We start from the raw sequence: 19,349 nt of genomic DNA, 5'->3' as shown, positions 1-19,349 counted from the left end.
AGTTCAGTAGATGAAGTTTTTCCCAGCATGCGGCTCAAATAAGAACACAAAGCTTTTTTTACATGGAATTTTTGCAACATGGATGGCCCACACATCTCTTAAAGGCAGTAGAACCCTGTCACAAAACAAAGCTGGAAATCCCACCTGGAGCTCTTCCCTGCCCGATCTCATCTAACTAACAGCAATGCCACACACCCTCCCCACTCCTGTTTTGTTCATTCTGGCATAGACTGGAAAACTCTCCAGGCAGACATCCTCTCTTTTGTGTTCTGCACAGCCCTTATGCAAAACCCTAGAGGTAAATGAATGTTAAATAGCAGCAAGTGTTAATAATTAAGAAGGGGAAAGCTTTGAAGTCTCTTGTTTCATTAACACCCCAATCCATAATACACAGTGCGCTGTTACGCCAAGTCACAACAATTTTAATGAGAAAGTTAAGAGTTCTCCTACTAAAATTACTAGGGCTACAAATATTTAATTTTAGCTGGGTCACACCCAGTGAATGCAAGAAAGCTCCACTGGAATTTGTGGGTTTTTCTTCCATGTAACCTGACTGGGATCTGGCCTCAATTTTGACTCTCTTCATAAGTCTCATTAGCAACACATCGTTCACCTCAGCCACAAAAGATGCCTTGAACCTTTTTGAGTAATGAAATTGTCTCTTTGCAATCTCCTGGATGAAAGCAAACGTAAAGCTGATTCCTATAATTCAGAGTTAAAATCCTTATTAAAACGTACTGTTATTTTAATTTAAAGGAGCATCACATTTATCTCTAAATTTAAAAAAGTCATTTTTAATACATATGAAATTGATGGTGAGAAGTACCAGCTGTTGTTAGATCTTCTGACAGACATCATCCACCTCAACGAGAGAGCCAGTTTTGTGTAGTGATTAAGTGTGCTTACTCTTATCTGGGTGAACCTGGTTTGATTCCCCACTCCTCCACTTGCAGCTGCTGGAATGGCCTTGGGTTAGCCATGGCTCTTGCAGAAGTTGTCCTTGAAAGGGCAGCTGCTGTGAGAGCCCTCTCAGCCCCACCCACCTCATAGGGCGTCTGTTGTGGGAGAAGAAGATAAAGGAGATTGTAAGTAATTCTGAGTCTCTGATTCAGATAGAAGGGAGGGGTATAAATCTGCAGTCTTCTTCTTCTATCTCTCTATCTTTGGCTAAAAGAAATTGGGGAGCACAAATGGGGCCCCAACATGGATGGCCCAAGCTAGCCCAAACTCATCAGATCTCAGAAGCTGAGTCGGGTTGGCTCTGGTTGATACTTGGATGGGAGACCACCAAGGACATTCAGGGGTGTTACTTTGATGGGAGACTACCAAGGACGTACAGGGTTACCACGCAGAGGTAGGCAATGGCAAACCACCTCTGAATGTTTCTTGCCTTGAAAACCCTACAGGATTGCTGTAAGTCAGTTTTGACTTGACAGCACTTTACGCACACAGAATGACTATGGAAGTCCAAAGACCTTCTCAACCATGTTGTTTCCCAGTCAAACAACATGGTTGAGAAGGTCTTTGGACTTCCACAGTTAGTGCCACAGCCAGACTAGATGGTGGTTGGCTGTCTGGATCAATGACATGACTCAGTGTAAGGCCAACTCTACATATTCATATTTACTCTATAAACTTTATAACAGCTTTTAAAATGATTTTAAGCTGTTAATCATGGCTTCTGTCAAGGAACCCTTGGAAGTGTCTGATGGGAGAGGAATGCAGAGAAATCTGTCACAGCATCTGAATTTATGAAATCAGCTCGTTGTTTTATCCAGCCCAATACCTCCCACTGGCCCTAACAGCTGCTCTCTTCTAAGGTTTCCTGGACAGATATTTTCCAGCTCTGTTACCTAAAATCTTTCTAACCAGCAACCGAACCCGGCTGGACGCTTCTGTTCTGCATGAAAAGCATTTACATCACACCATCACTATATATTCTGCAGGATGATGGCCAGTGGAACCTACATGCTCAGAGGCAGTATACCTTTGAATATCAGTTGATGGGGGCAACCACAGGGGGGAAATTCTGGCTTCCATGTTCTGCCTGTGGGCTTAGCTCCCACTCTGCAAAAGGAGTTACCTGCAGAGGTGTGAGAGAGAGCTGTTGCTAGAAATCTTCAGGCAACGCTGCAAGGCCGCTTTCCTTGCCAGGGCTTTTAATGGTGTACAGACAGAAGGTATTTTATAGGTTTAAATTGTAATTTATAAATTGCCTGGAGCCACAAGGAAAGGCAGGATATATTTTCATTAATAAATGTTTGCAGTTGGCCGCTGTGCAGAAAGCGGATGATGGACTAGATGGACCACTAGTCTGATTCTACAGGACTCTTCTTATACCCTCCCCCACAAAAAATATTCAGGCACTATGCATTTTTAAAAATAGGCTTTTCAAACTTGACTTCCACACTTTACACCAGATTCACTTTCATTTTTTAAAAAAATGAAAAATCTACTCCCTATCTGCTTCCATATACTGCCCACACACACAGGTGGACAGGAAATCTCTCATCCATCTTCCTAACCTGGACTGTCTGAACTCTACCTTCCCTCCTGGTCTTCACACTGTCTATGGAACTTGATACCCTGCACATTGTTAAGGGAGGAAAAGGGGGGGGGAGGGGGGAGGCAGACTGTGACCAGAGCCAAAGTGAGCAACATAAAGGAGACTGAAAAGACTTTTATGCCAGCACATTCTCCCTGGAGATTAACAGTGTGCAGTAGGGAAAAGGGAGACCTTTGACAAAAACTGCTTCTTAAATGAGATTTTTACAAAACTACAACAGATATAACAGCCAACACAGAAGGAGGGGGCGAATGGTTAGTTATCAACCTGTTCAGCTGATTTGCAGAAAGAAAGCTAGGCAGGGGAACTAGAACGTTTTAATGTAGACTTCTCACAGAGCACAAAATTACATTCACAAATCAAGTCCATGCTTGACAAAAAGGGATTCGACAGATTCATGGAGGAAAGATCCTTCCACGGTGATTAAATGGTACTTCAAATTCTGAAGGCTGTGTACCTCTGAATACCATTTCAGGGGGGGGATAACGGGAGGAGTGCTTTTGCCTATGTGCCCTGCTTGTGAACTTTTGAGAGGTAAAAGGATGCTAGCATGGACTTTTGGTCTGATACAGCAGGGCTCTGGGTACATTCTTAAGCTGTAGATGTGCTCTTTCAACTCCTATCATCAGAAAGATTCTTCAGAAGTCTTCAGCTGCTGAAAACTTTTGCAGCTTTCCTGTGCATCTGTATCAGAAGATCAAGCCTTCCTCTGTAGCTTTGGGCTGTTTCACAGGTTTCATTCACCTGGAACCAGTGAACTTTACAGACGACTTCTTGCCATGCTTTTTCTTTTTGCTGGTTTTAGAAGAAGCTGATGTCAAAAATAAAATGAAGCCTTAAGAGGAAAAGCCTCATAAGAAAAGAATGGTACTTCCTACTCAATTGCATACCTCAGAAGGTGAACTGGGGCAAGTCATACTCTCTCTCTCAGCCTAATTTACCTCACAGTGTTGTTGTGAGGACAAAATTAGAATGGAAGTACCATGAATGCCACGCTGAATTCCTTGGGGAAAGGCAGGATAAAAAAACCCAGTGGAACACAGATTTAGTGGAGAGCATGTGTGGTATAGTGATTAATACCATAGGCCCCAACCTTTTTGAGCCTGCAGGTACCTTTGGAATTCTGAATAGTGTGGTAAGCACAGCCACAAGACAGGTACGATAAAATGTCCACCACAGATCAGGGCTTTTTTTGAGTCAGAATGCATTGGAACACTGTTCTGGCTGGCTTGGCCAGGGCTCTGGCTCAAAAAAAGGCAGAGGGAAGGCATTCTGGGGACTGTGGGAGAATCTCCTCAGGCTGCCCGCGGTTTGTTTTCACTTCATGATGGGCCTTTCCTTCCCTCTGTGTTGTAGCGTAGGCTGGCCAGCCTACTCAGAAGGAAGCCCTATTAGGCTCCGTGAGGGTTTACTCTCAAGTAAAGTATGCACTGAAGAGTGCCAAGTCTTCTCCTCAGCCTCCTCAGGAGCCCAGAAGTGAGCGTGAGACAGTGTCAGCGGCCAATCAGGTGGCTTCTGATAGGGTAGGCTGTGAGCCAGTTTGGTGTAGTGGTTAAGTGTGTGGACTATCTGGGAGAACCGGGTTTGATTCCCCACTCCTCCACTTGCACCTGCTGGAATGGCCTTGGGTCAGCCATAGCTCTGGCAGAAGTTGTCCTTGAAAGGGCAGCTGCTGGAAGAGCCCTCTCCAGCCCCACCCACCTCACAGGGTGTTTGTTGTGGGGGAGGAAGGTAAAGGAGATTGTGAGCCGCTCTGAGACTCTTCGGAGTGGAAGGCGGGATATAAATCCAATATCTTCTTCTTCTCTTCTGGGGATGTGGCAGCTGTGGTGATGTGGTGGCTTCTGCTGCTGCCAAAGCAATGTTTTTTAAAAAATGCACAGCCATTCAAATCTCTAATGGCCAATCAGAAATTTTGTTGGGTAAAAGCCCCATCTGGTCCCATCCACTTTCTAAAAGCACTTGGTGGCCCTGACCTGGTTAGCCTAGGCAAGCCTGACTCATCAGATTTCAGGAGCTAAGCAGGGTTGACTGTAGTTAGTACTTGGATCAGAGACTTCCTTAAAATACCCAGTCAAGAGGACACAGGCAGGCTGTATTCAGCCACCTCTCTGAATATCCTCCAGGCCCCCAGTAGGGGTCTTTCACCAGAGGTTGACATGATTTCCAGGTGCAAACACACACATGCACACAAATATACAAAATACCGCAAAAAAGCGCATTTGGCAGGCAGCAGGAAAGGTGTTAACAAGAATCCCTGGGTTAAAGCGCTGGACTGGGATCTGGGGGACCCAGGTTTGAATTCACACTCTGCAATTCAAGGGACCGTACTCCTTTTAAATGCTTTTCCTCCATTGGAAATAATGAAGGATAGCGACACTTTCCTTGGGGGCTCATAGAATTGCACCCCTTAGTCCAATCTTTTTGAAACTTGGGGAGTATTTTGAGGAGAGTCAACAGATGCTAAGCTGACAATTTGGTGCCTCTACCTCAAAACACAACTCTCCTAGAGCCCCAGATACCTGTGGATCAATTCTCCATTATACCCTTTCTGATGACCCTGAAGCAGGGGGAGGGCCTCCATATTGGGGGAGCCCCTGTCCCCACCTGAGGATTGGTAACCCTAGATTACAGTAAGGAGAGAGGGTTCAGTGACAGAACCAGCATATTTGTTTGTTTGTTTGACTTACATCCCATCCTCCCCGCCAAAGCAGGCTCAGGGCAGCTAGCAACAGATCAGGCTAGCGACATAGTCTGGCAGACTGACCATGCGTAGCCTGAATCATTAAGAAGGAAGCTGCCTCTTCTGCCTTTTCAATATTGAGAATTTGGTTATTTATGAAATTTGTCTGCAGCCTCTCCAGAGACCTACTCATGGAAGCTAACCATTAAAAATTAAAGCAATGAAAATTCAAATTACTGCCACAAGTCAATAATAAAAGTTCAATAAAGCTAAACCCACCAGCAATTAAACCAGCCTAAGCTAACTGTCATAAACCCTATAAACAGCCAACAAGTGCCTCAGCAGCACAAAGCAATCAACAAAAGCAACATAAATATTCCTATCAAAGAAGGAAGGATACATGTTTTAATATCATAAAATATATTAAAACAGTTGTCTAAAGATAGGGTGCTTTGACCTGGATACTGTAACCCCTTTGAACCCCACTGGCAAGATAAACAAAGTATAAATATCCATATAAATAAATCTTAAATCAGGCCTAAAACCCAATGAGAGGACTGCATAGGCACGGCAGAATAAGTGCTATGTGCTCACATTGGCTAAGCAGGTAAGGCAATCCCATTCATAACATCTGCCTTGAAAAAGTGTACATAAACTCCTGACAAGACACATAAGTTTCCTGGGAGGTCTCCTATTCACTCACTGATCAGAATCAAGCCTGCTTAACTTCAGCAGATAGGCTAACCACACAGTCTTCCCAACTATAATAATCAGAGTGGATGGAAAAGTATCCTAAGCACACAATCCTAAAAAAAACACTTTCCTGGTAGCAAGATCTTTGAATAAAATGAGACTGAATTCTGAGCAGACCTGCTCCAATTGCTTCCCACTGTTCTAAGTGGGAGAGCCAGCACGACGTGGTGTCACACTGAGATCTGGGACTTATCCAAGCTGGAATCCCTGCTTTGCTGTGGGAGCCTGCCGTGGGCCAATCACACACACTCAGCCTAAGCTACCTCATAGGGTAGCTTAGGGGGCGAAAGGCAGGATATAAATAAATAAAATGCATTGACTTGTGGACTTAAAAGGGTGTGTTTAGGATTGCACTAAGAGAGCACAAAGATATTTATATATTTAAAATTCTAGCCACCTTCATCTTTAAAACAGAACACAAGCAACAACAACAAAAAGGGCAACAGTAATATTAGATATAAAACAATATGAAGCTTGTTGCTGTTGGTGTCGAGTCACAGCTGATTTACGGCAGCCCCATAAAGTTTTCAAGCAAGAGATTTTCAAAGGTGGTTTGCCATTGCCTGCCTCTGTGTCACAATCCTGGTATTCCTTGGGGGTCTCCCAGCCAAATACTAGCCAGGACCGAACCTGCTTAGCTTCTGAGATCTGACAAGATCCAGCTAGCCAGGGCTACCCAGGTCAGGATATGAGGCTTAAGTGATACAAAACAAGATGGAAATCCTCCATCCTCAGCTCAAGGATTGTGGCTGTGTGCGATGGGGCAAATCTCACATTCTGGCATTCAGTCTGAGATGTGCCTGGGCTTGCTGACTGCTGGAGAACTGCCTGCTATTATGACGGAGGATTTATGTTGCAGTTTTCAGGTGAGGGATGTACAAATGTCCCACTTTCAGACTCTGAGTAATCAAAGCATCTCAGACTGTGCATGCCAAATTGCGGCTTTTCATCTACTGAGATGATGCACCCTAACAATTTTTATGCTCTACTGAGTCAGGTTAAAACCGGTGCATCTTTATGATAGTTGTACAATCCTTCCCCTTCCCTCTTGTGTCCCGTCTACTTAGATCATAAAATTCTAAGCAGGGAGAGTGTTTTAGTGTTTTAATTAACTGTGCATTGCTATGTATGTGTGTAAAGTGCCATCAAGTCTCAGCTAACTTAAGAGGATCCCAGCAAGGGGCTTTCAAGGCCAGTGAGGAGTAGAGGTGGTTTGTCATTGCTTTCCTCTTCAGTCTTCCCTGGTGGTCTCCCTTCCAAGCACCAACCCTGCTTAGCTTCCAAGATCTGACGAGATCAGACTACACCATGCTACCTCCCTTCCCATGCACTGCTAAGCATAGTTTTTCAGAATTAACACAATATAATGCCACAGCATCTGTGGTCAGTTCAGGCAGCTAGCTCTGTAAGGAAGGATAAGTTAAGAAAGTGTGAGTGGCCCATCATGGAAGAGTAGGGATGCAAACCGGAGTCTTCCAAACTCCAGTCCTACACTCTAACCACCACACCACATGGTTATAAACACTGAGTGCACCAAGCACATATAAAAAGAATCAACAAAGCTGTCTTCAGTACAACTGGGGCATCCCTACTGTTTGCTGTGAAAGTGCCTTTGCATACATGAGGCTCTCCTGCTTCCACAGCCAGCAATGGGAATCCCTCAATGTGCTCACAGAGCTTTCAGCAACTACACTGAGTTGGCAGTACTTCTGCAGATGTTCGGATATCCATAGGACTTCATTGTCCATTTCTTGAGTCCAAAGATGCAAGCTCTTGAAAGGTAACAAGCTATCCAGGCTTGCTCAAACAAGATACCCAGGCAACCCTATAATGTTCTCCAAGAAGGCTGCAATACCAAGCCAAAAGGAAGACTGCAACCAAGAAATATTGAGACTACAAAGGGTAGCTATGAAGGTGCTAGAAAAGAGCCTTAAGTGCAAGGATGTGTTGCTGGCGACCAAGATTAAGTTAACTCATGCTATAGCATTCCTCATTATTATGTATGGATGCGAACACTGGGCAATGAAGAAAGCTGACAGGAAGAATGTGGATTCATTCGGAGAGTTTTACAGATCCCACAGACTGCCATCAAGACAAATAAGTGGGTTCCAGATCAAGTCAAGCCTGAACTCTCCCTAGAAGCTAAACTGGCTAAACTGAGGCTACTATACTTTGTTCACATCATGTGAAAACAGTCACTGGAAAAGACAATCATGCTAGGAAAAGTTGAAGGCAGCAGGAAAAGAGGAAGACACAACATGAGATGGATTGACTCAATCAAGGAAGCCACATCCCTTCAGTTGGTAAGACCTGAACAAGGTTGTTAACAACGGTACATTTTGGAGGTCATGAATTCATAGGGTCACTGTAAGTTGGAAGACACCTGACAGCACATAACACACACACACAATACCAAACCTGGCATTCAAAAAGCATTCACACATGTGAATATATTAGCACACCTCTCCTTGCACACTAGTGCCTTGGCCTTCTCTGAATGAATTAGGCCAGTGCTCAGCATCATACACTTGACCCCACATAAATCTGAGCTGCCAGAGGACCTTTATTTGAAGGAATGTCCCTTACTCTCCCTCAGCACTTTACAGGATATGCCATGGTCCATAATTTCTGGACTTCTGACCTAGTGGTGTTTCTCCACTTTACTAGAAAAGGAGGCAATGGCCTGGGCCACAACTGCCCGAAAGATGCCAAGTGCTTGGCCAAAAGAACAGCAGGGGTTACAAAGCTCTTGCACAGAGGCCAGCCTTTGCCAAAAGGACACTGAGACTTCCCCAAATCCTCAGGGACATTTCCCATTTCTCTCCAGTGCCAGGGGTGACATCTGCTGGCAAATTGTCACACCACAATGTGTTATATTCACTCCTCGGCAGGCAACACAAGGTGATGAAAGTGAACGTCTGCTGCAGCTGTTAGGGAGCCAGATGCTGATCAAAGGCTTCTCCTATTTGCATTTTGACACAGCATGCAAAGAAAGCTTGAGGCGAGCCTTGCAATATGTCCTTCCAGAGGTACAATATCCCTTTAATGGCTCCACTAGAAAACAGCGGGGTAACTTGATCAATTAACGTTAAATTGTGATTCCTCACAATTCCACATCTTTTTCTCCCTCCGTTAAAACAGTAGAACTTGGAGACATCCAATGAAGTTGATGGGCAGTAGATTCAGGAAGAAAGAAAATACTTCTTTAAACTATGAGTTATTAAAATGTGGCATTCCCTGCCAGAGGATGTAGTGATGGCCACGAGCACAGAGGACTTTAAAAGGAGATTAGACAGATGTGTAGAAGATTAATCTATCAGTGCTAGCCATGGTGACTAAAGGGAATCTCCATGGTCAGAGGTAATAAACCTCTTAACACCCATGCAAGGAGGAGGCCGAGGCCTCTATACCCTGTTTTTGGCCCTACAGAGGAACTGGTTGGCCACTGTGTGAGACTAGATGGACCACTGATCTGATCCAGCAAGGCTCTTTTTATGTTCCCAAGTCTATATTCCCCTAGAGGAGTTAAACTTGGATACCTTTGGGCCATGATAACGGAAATCTATAGAGTCCCCCGCATTGTTAACTGCTTCCCTGGTAGCAATATCCATTAGCTAAATGAGCTTTACTGCATCAGGCCAGAGACACAGGGCCAATGAAAAGATGAGAGGATGCTACTTTGCCTGGCCTGCTGCTCTCACTAATCCTCCCAGCAAAGTGACTTTTTTAAAATTGACCAGTTTGAAAACATATAATTATTCCAGTTTGAAAAGAAAACACTTAATTTATCACAAGCTTACTGTCACTTCATATGAACCTCATGTTACCTCACTAGAGAAAGGAACAGTTTTCTTGTAATGGAGGGAGGGAAGGCACCATCCTCTACAACTTTTACTTTTTTCTTAATGAAAAGTACAAAAAGGATGAATGAGTCCACAAATTGCTTAACTTTGGCTAGACTGTGTACAGTGCATGTAGGTACTAAAGTATGTTTACAGATCTGTCTTAAATTAACAGATACTAGTCTAAACATGCACATACAGATCTTGAATCTGGATTAATTAATTCTGGAATAAACATTCTAAAGCAAAATTATCATTCACTTGGGATTGGGTTCACCACCTCTTAATGCCAATTAAAATTTGATTTTACCGTAAACACACACTGAAAGCAGAGCAGGTAGAGAGAAGTGTGAATTCACCCTTTTATCTTCCTATGATACAAAAGAATAACCAGATGTTGTTAAGTGAAGTACAATAAGTGATGAAGGTGTACTTGTCTCTAAATGATGATTTATCTATGGAAACAAAGTTTTGCTCAAAGCTGGCAGTCAGAGTCAAAAGTAAGCCAGGCTGGCGCAGCGTTCTGTTCCTTTGAAGATCTTCCTCTGCTTTCCTGAGCCTGTCCTACCACAATGAAAAGATCTTTGCCTGAAAGATGCTGCACAGTCATAAATGAAGAGTGTGCCTGTAATGTATCCAGAGGGACTCTCTCTGTTAAAACACAAAGCCCCACAGCTTGAGGGAATCATCAGTTCCCCCCTTTCAGCATGACCTTCCTTCAGACTTTCACTCCCTCACGCCTACCGCAAGCCCCAACTTTGTTGGGAGAAAGGCCAGTTTATAAATATGTCTAATAAATTCCCCACCGAGGGCAAGGACGTCAACTGTCACCCCATCACCTTCCCTCGGCGGGCACAGGGCAGGTTCAAGGGACGAGCCCATCACACCATTCCCATTGGCGGCTGCCTCCTCTGGCCTGCAGGTTTCATGTTTCTCTCTGGCAAGCCCCACCAGCTCCCTGTGGGACAAGCCAGCACCTCCACGAACAAAGGAGACTGAGGGGGGTGGGACCAGCCTTCCACGGCTGAGGGGAAAGGAAAGGGGCTCTGCTGTTGGATAGCACTCTCCCACTACATCTCCTTTCCCACCCCCTCATCTCCCCAGGCAAAGGGGGCAGGGCGGGGGAGGGGGGACACACACTTTTCAGGGTGATGAAGGAAACGACTGGTTTCCAACCTTTGCCGAGAGGGAAGGCCGGCGAGGCTTGAAAGGGGCAGAAACGCGCCCTTTTCATTCCCTGTCTTGCCCCCTCCCCGGCTCGTTTTTGCTGGCTTGCCGGGCAGGGTTGTAAGCCAAAGGGGAGAGGCCAGCGGACAGGCAGGAATAAAAGGGTCATTCTGAGGGCCGGTGCCTCCCGGTAAACACACACCCACACCCCTCTTCTGTGACTTTAGCGGCCAGATTAAACTCGCAGGCAGAAAACACAAGCCTCCTCAGTGTCTACTAGGGAGGGGACGCCGCACCTCCCCTCCTCCCGCCTCACACATCATCGCAGGTTCTTGACGGCGGCTGCCTTTACAAGTTTTAAGCAAAGCCGAACCCGGTGCCCCCCCCTTTTTTTTACACCACAGGGAAGAAAAAGTTCGCTTCCAACCTTGCGCCCGCTGCTTCTGCTTGCAGAAGGGGGAGCCGAGAATGAATGAGAACGGAAGAAAACTTGGGCGCGCAAGGTGTGGAAAAGAAGAGCTCGGGAGAGGCACAGGCTAGCAGCGATTGCGCGGGTCCTCTTCCACTACTCTGAATGCTAAACACACACAAGCGAAAACCCCTTCCCACTCTCCCCCCACCCCCGCCAAGTTGGAGCAGAAGCCCCACTTAAGAGGCATGGGGATGATGAAACAAAAGGACATTATGCACGGAAACTGCATGCAGCGAACTCACCCCAAATGCCATCGCTGGCTGGAGAAACTGCACCAACGGAGGGCTCCTGCTGGCTGCTTGTTCCCCCAAGGAAAAGGCGATAGGACAAGAGCTCTCCCCAGTTCCACGCTCGCGGCACCGGCCCCGTGCAAAAACCACCTTCGCTTGGGGGAATTCCCAACGACTTGGAAAGCAGCTTAGCTAAACAAGCCCCCGGCCGAGCGAGCTCACCGCAGAACAAGCACGCAAGCTCTGCGCCCTAATCAATCAAGCCGGAGAAATCAGCGGCAAAAAAAGAAGAAGCCGGGAAGGCGACGTTGCCGCTCGCTCCTGCTGCCGACGCGCGTGAAAGTAGTTGTGCGCCCGGCAAACATCGCCCCGCCGCTAAAGCAAACAACAAGGGAAACTCGGGAGCCCCTGCTGAGGGGAAGCGGCTACTGCAAAAAGAGAGGGCGCTGAGGGGCTGCAGGAATCCGGCTGACAAAAGCCCAGCCAAGCCCCAGAGCTGCTGCTGCTTCCCCCTCCTCCTCCCCTGGATGTGAAGAGAGGCGCATAGCGACGAAGGGGGGGGGGGGGGGACTGCCTCCGTTCCGGGATCAGAGCCCGGCAGAGGGAAGAAAGAAAAGAAGACTCGGCCTGCAACTTTGCTTCCAGGCTCGTCAGGGAGCCCTTAGCTCGCCAGTTGGTTTAGAATAAGGAAGAATGCCGCGGCCAAGTCTTCGAGATGCCCTCCCCCGCCCCTCGTTTCGCGCAAGGGACAGAAGCAGGGAGCGCTCTCGAGCCCTGAGTTCGAATTATGAGACAGGGCGGAGTGTGTGCTCCCTTTTGTCGTTTCGACCACAGGCTTCGAAACCCCCGGGTGGATTCAGCACAGAGCTGTATCCTGCCCACTGGCTCCTACAGAAAGAGCGGTGCGGAAAGGTGCCTTTTTGAGAAACCCTGGCAGTCTACAAAAATCGTGTAACATATGTTTTCCATAAAAGAACATTTAGAGACGACGGGGGCCTAATAGGAAAAAGCATACCATTAAATAAATATAAATAAATTTAATAGTACAATCCTATGCAGATTGTACTATTCTAAACCCATTCGACTAACAGCCTTAGATCAGAGTAACCCCACCTGAATGGATGGCTCAGGTTAGCTAAGCAGAGTCAGTCATAGTTAGTATTTGGATGACAGGAATACCAGGATCCCTGTGCAGAGGCAGGTAATAGCAAACTGTCTCTCAATCTCTTTAGCCTCGGAAACCCTGCCACTTGACGGCCATCTCTCATAAACCATAAAACTTAACCTTAAACCTCTGCCTCTCTTTTTAAATAATGGACTTAGATCAGAGTAATTCTAAATAGGCTTGCATTTTAATTACACCAGGGCATGTTCTGAGTGTCTAGCAGAGCAATCCTTTGGTCCAATTTATGCCAGCTTGCAGATGTTTGTGGGAGTAAAACTCTGAATAAAATGGAATGTAGTAGCCCTGTTTAGGACTGCTCCATTCGTCTCTTCCTCGAAAGGGTGGATCTTCAGCCAACAGAGTAGCTGGGAACGTAGGATTTTACCAGGAAAAAAACTGCAAACTTATAAAAAAGGCTTGAAGTTTGGTGCATCTCCTGGGGGTATACCTAGATAACTTTGAGACAATTTAAGCACTCATTCAGCAGTTGGTTTTGCTTGTCTGAAGGTGTAACGCTCTGCCTTCTGCCACAGACACAAGGGTATACAGGTCCACTTCAAGCAATGGCCCTTCCCTTTTTCTTAGCAGAATAAATTGGGCTTCTGTGCCAAACCACTCAAGTCAGACATTAAGTGTCTATGTATGTGAGCAAGCAGTTGCCTCAGTGGTTATTCAGACATGTCCACCTTGCATCCTGAAGTGCTACAGGGGTAACAAAGGAGCTGTTTTCTGGCACAAGGATCATGTCTCATCCCTCAGCCTTTGTTCTTGTTTGAAATGCAACAGAGAGTATGAATGGGTCAAAAACCAACTGATTCATGTGGAAACTGGCTATACCTGAAGCTGTTAAAACTGAGAGTCCTTTGGATTCCAGCAGACCAGACAGAAGAGAATGGGGCTTATTTTGGTCTTGAGTTAAACAGAATCATAGTCCGTTTAAAATGCGTTCATTACTTTTTTGGACATATGATAATTCTTTCAATGATCTTCCCTGTTATTTAGCTCTCAACATCTAACTAGAATCATAAACTATAGATAATGCATTCTTATTTCTTTTATTTTCTTATAATGCCTCACTTTTGCTAAATAAATATTCCCCATTATATTAAGTTATAAATTGGGTTATTCACAATGTTTGCACAAACCCACATTGACGACAATCTGCTTGTTTTTTAATCTCCTTGGCTGATTGGCTGTAGGAGGGTGAATGGTGAAGTTGGAGATCATAGTAACAACTTCATAGATGTCTCCTCATTTACATATATTCTTACATTTGTGTTAAGTAGGTATCTTTGCCTGCGTAAAGTATCATCAAGTGGCAGCCAATTTATGACAACCCTGTAGGGTTTTCAAGGCAAAAGACAAACTGAGGTGTTTGCCATTGCCTTCCTCTGCATAGCAACTGGAATTCCTTGATGGTCTTCCATCCAAACACTGAACAGGACTGACCTTACTCTTAGTTTCCAAAATCTGATGGGATTGAGCTTGCTGGGGCCATCCAGATCAGCACACAACTATCATCACCACTGTTACCTCTAAGCTGAGCTGGTGTGAGCTAACTCAACAACTTTTAGCCTCCTGCTCACACATTTTTGTCTCAGTTCAGGAAAAAAAGGCAGTAGCTCACAACTAATCTATGCAGTAGCTCACAACTTTCATGCCAGTAGCTTACAAAGCAGAAGTTTTGCTCACAAGACTCCACAGCTTAGAAGGAACATTGATCATCACCTACTTGAATATCACTCTGTGATAAAATGATGATATCTGTCTTGAGTGTGCAACATGGCTAGCCAATGCTTGTTTGCTTGTGTATGTTAAGAAAACTGCTTTAGTATGAGAAGCATGTTGGTGCCGTTATCAGAAGACATTCCTGGGAATAAGCCCCACTGAATAGACCTGAGTAGACCTGTTTCAGATTGCCCTCTATGTTGATTCTGGTTCCAAGTCCCTAGCAATGGCCTGTACAAATCAGTTTGGATGTTAGAATACACGGGATAGAAATATTTTACATACAAACTCCAATTTTGAAGTTCTGGAAACTGTTCTTTCTGGGTGTTTAATGGTATACTGAAAAAAAAATCTTTGTATTGAAATGCAAAAAAAATGTTTCCCATATTATAAGGAAACATACATTTTGACTAAGATTTTAGGTCATAATGGAAAGATGGGAGGAAACCAGGTTCTGACTCCCCTGGATCTAATGATCTGTCAACAGATGAAATGCAGATTTTTGCCCCATTTCTCTTCCCTGCTCTCTCTTTTGACCCTTAGAAACTGATCTTGGGGTTTGTGGGAAATATTTCCTCTAAGCCGTGGAGTCTCGTGAGCAAAAATTCTACTTCATGAGCTACTGACATTAAAGTTGTGAGTTATTGCATAAATTGGTTTGCTCTGGGGCTATTTTTCCTGAGCTAAGACAAAAATGTGTGGGTTGGAGGCTAAAAAACGGAGCTAGCTAGCTCACACTAACTCAGCTTAGAGGGAACACTGTTTGTGGGTCCTCAGTGGACAAACAGCCATGTGAGGTGTGTGAAGGGGACAAAAACCACCCTCTGTTCTCTCTTCCTTAGAAACAACTCCCCTGGCAGAGAAAGGAGGGACATTTTTTGCCCTCCTCCCATCCCTCACTGCCCCTCATTGCACTGTTGTTTCTCTAGGCCGATCTCATCATCCTGATCATCAGCCTTCTGACAGTCAGAAGGGACTGCTGTGGGGAAGGCAACAAATCTGGACCAGCTGCTTCCTTCTGCTGACAGATCACTGGGCCCAAACCCATGCAAGTGTCTTGCAGCATAGTGCCATCCTTGAGTTATGACAACTGGACAAAGATAGGAGCAACACTGAATCCCCTCGCCCCAAGAGAACAAAACATTGTGCCGGTGTAGTGTATTTACATGGGACATACCCGTACCCCATTATTGGAATAATTTTCACCATCAGGGCACTACCAGCACGAGGAGTGAAAATGGGCGGAGTCAGTGGTATGGTTCAGGAGAAGCAGAGTTGAGCTGAAATCCTGTGAATGCTCAGGGGATGTTTAGTCTCAATGAATCCAAAGCTGTGCTCTTGCAAAAGAGGTCCTGCAAGTAAAGATCCCATTATCTGAGTCTGTCCTGTGGCTTGTGCACTCAGAAGTATTATACTTTAGAACAGAAATCCAGGATTTTAGTCCAGCTACGTGTCCCTTTCCCAAACTAAATTATTGTAGCTGGTAGGAGACTCAAGATACAGTGTTTTCCTTGTGGCAGCCTAGTCTCTTAAGCATAGGACTAGAAGAGCCATCCGTTTCTCTTTCTATTGCTTGCATGTGCTAGCAAGGTCACAGTGTTCTCTCCTGTTCCCTCGCTACTGTAATGTGCAGCTTTTCTTGTACATATGACTCCTCCTCCCTCCCTCTTTCACCAAAAAAAGCTCGCTCTGCTTATACCAGGGGTAGGGTACAGTGGCTCTCCAGATGTTTTTGCCTACAACTCCCATCAGTCCCAGCCAGCATGGCCAGTGGCTGGGGCTGATGGGAGTTGTAGGCAAAAAACATCTGGAGAGCCAATGTTCCCTACCCCTGGCTTATACAAACACCAATACAAATGTGTTGCGTGAACACTCTAACCACTGGCCTATATTGTACCACCCTGCTTGGCAAAGCTTTGCCTCCCTTTTATATCAAAGGAAGGCAGATTAGGCTGGAGGGAGGCTTTTTCAAAGGTCATTGAGCAGAACTGTAAAGTACAGGATGCTGTCTGCATGAACTCCTTGGTACTACTACAGCAGGACTCAAATTCACCCAGTCACCTACGGCCAGTCATTTATAGGCTGTACATGCAGACCCATCTGCCAGATTAGCCACAGGAAGCTCTGACAAGGTAGGTGCTGAGGATTGTTTCTGGGAGATTGGGGGCGAGAGGGGTTGTGGGATGTGTTCTGTGACATTAACCTGATGTACCATTATGGAGTTTGTTGGCTCTAAATTTGACTGTGCCTAAGTCAAGCTTGAGTTTGAATTGGCTCAGGGCTTAAGGTTACCACTGCTGGGTTCCATGGGGATGTGGCATGGCCAAGGTATTTTGGGCTGCTTGATGGGTGTGCCTGATGTCTGCTCCTGGGTTAGCAGGTGGGTGTAGATACTAGCATGTGTGAGGTCAGTCAAAAGTAACACTAAGTCTAGGACCAAGACGTGTTTCCAGGAGTGAGTGTGATCCATTGCAGCAAGTTCAGGGCCATGCTTTATATAAGTAGTTTTAACTATGGTAATGCATGGCAGATGAGGAAGTATTGATGGTACGCAATACTGTAATCGTTTGGAATTTTTTGTTTATATGGGGTAAAGTTGCTTTGTTTGAATGATTCTTGTTTCTGGATGTTCCTTTAGCAGAAATCTGGCTGGTTTTTTTTCTGTATTATTTGTTATATTGGTTGTACATTGTTCATGATAATTTAATCTAATTTAATTAACATGAAAGATAGTACATTAATTTTGTTTTCTCTTGTTGCATTCATTTTGTTTTTTCTTTATTGCATTCGTTTTGTTTTCTCTTGCTATCTGTGTACTTTCTGAAACTGCTGTTGAGAGAGCATAGGAGTGCAATTATGTTATGCTGGGGCAGGTTGGCGTAGCATACCTAGCATAGTACGACAATAGGATCAGCCTGCCCAGCTCTGAGTTCCTCTATTATTTCATGGAAAAGGACTATATGTTGATTAAATGTCAGATAATATTTAGCAACACTGAAGTCTTACGCTACCATTCTAAACAAATTTATCATATATCTAGTCTGAACCAGAACGTTGGCATGTGGAACATTAAATCTACCTGCTAGAGTCTGGTACAAAGTAGGGAGTCAGCCCCCAGGTTTGCAGAAAAGTCCAAAAAAAGTGAGAGGGAATTAAAAAAAAATTCATAAATTAAACTGTGGTGGAGGACATGCCCACCATTTTGAGGGAGGGCTCATCCTCACATAGGAGCAATTATCCTGTGTGAGAGGCACAAAATGGATGGAGTGAGTGGCTTCCTTCCCTTTCCCTTCATCTCCTTCCCACTGAGCCAGGCACATCTGCCAGCTATGAGGCAGAGACGCCAGCTGCAGCCCTTCCAAGGGTTATCTTCCTCACACATGATGGTAGAGGAATGGGATCTTCCACCACCACCACTGTGTGACCCAGGCAGGGAGAGGTGGTGGCACTGTAGGCAGGCAGCCTAGCCAGTAGGTGGATGGCCTAGTGAGCAAGGGAGGATGGGTCCCCCACCTGTACTAGGTCCACTGAAGTCAGTGGATTTAGAGGGATATCCCTCTGCTTAGGATGGCACTGTTAGTCCTCTATGATGTTCAAATATAGAACTTGAATCTGCCATCCATCCAATCTAAGCTGCTACCACAATGCAGAGCTTCCTAAAACTCAGCATCCATATCCAGACCACAGTCATTGAAAGCAGTCAGACGTTTCAACATTTCAAACCTTGTCTTTTCTCTTCTTAATTTATAATTAGCATATGGGAAATCCATATTGGAAGGCTGAAGGAAGACCAGCAGACCAAGGTGACTCACACAGACTCAAAGCAGAATCTAAACATCTACAAAGCTGGGGATGTTGCTAAATGAATTTGATGTTAGCCAAATAAGGCATAATAAAGTTAATGTCTACCAATTAGCAAATGGCAAGCATTAATAAGGAATCATTCAATAAGTATTGTTTGCAAGTCCTTGCTGGAATCTGAAACAATGGGATTCACTCCTAGAATCCCTCTAGCCTTTTCAAATGCTCTGCTTAAGAAAATTGCTTTTCTTAGTGGGCTGTTTGCCAATGAAAGAGGAGTTTCCATGTTTGATCTTTTCTTACTCTGTTTTTACTTAGTTGGTAATGAATAGTCCTTATATAACTCTCTAGAATAAAACATAAAGGTGCAACTTGACTCCTGAATTGTCTCACTGTTCAACGTCAAACAGTTTATCTGGCATAACAGCTCAGATCTTGCAAAGTTTCTCTTAATAAGCTAATGCACAGAAAAGAGAGGCACAGTGGCAAATTGCACATGTGCAGTAGGGCTTCCCAAACATTCATGAGAGTTTGGGAAGATGATGATGAAGATGATATTGGATTAAGATTTATACCCCGCCCTCCGCTCCAAATCTCAGAGTGGCTCACAATATCTTCTTCCCCCACGACAGATAACCTGTGAGATGAATGGGGCTGAGAGTGCTCTCACAGCAGCTGCCCTTTCAAGGGCAACTCCTGAGAGAGCTATGGCTGACCCAAGGCCATTTCAGTAGCTACAAGTGGAGGAGTGAGGAATCAAACCCAGTTCTCCCGGATAAGAGTCCGCGCACTTAACCACTATACCAAACTGGAAGCCCCATTGAGCATGCACTGCCTGCCATACTTGGAGATCAAAGGAGCATCATTTGCCCCAGCTCCTCCTAAAAAGGTATTGTTGCTAACCTCAGGTAGCACCTGGAGATTTCCCACTATCACATTTGA

The 19,349-nt window shown here is 45.1% G+C and overlaps 1 protein-coding gene across 1 annotated transcript in view; it reads right to left on the bottom strand.

The window, feature by feature from the left end:
• PLXNB1 (plexin B1) overlaps positions 1–11,743 on the bottom strand; it is a 159,050-nt gene extending 147,307 nt beyond the window's left edge. The window contains exon 1 of the mRNA XM_060239326.1: positions 11,726–11,743. The gene's annotated coding sequence lies outside the window, so the exon portion shown is untranslated. The remainder of the gene's footprint in view (positions 1–11,725) is intronic.
• Positions 11,744–19,349: the final 7,606 nt, after the last annotated feature.

This window comes from Heteronotia binoei, chromosome 5 (genome assembly GCF_032191835.1).
Source record: "Heteronotia binoei isolate CCM8104 ecotype False Entrance Well chromosome 5, APGP_CSIRO_Hbin_v1, whole genome shotgun sequence".
Lineage (NCBI taxonomy): Eukaryota > Metazoa > Chordata > Lepidosauria > Squamata > Gekkonidae > Heteronotia > Heteronotia binoei.
This window is presented reverse-complemented; position numbering and strand designations above follow the sequence as displayed.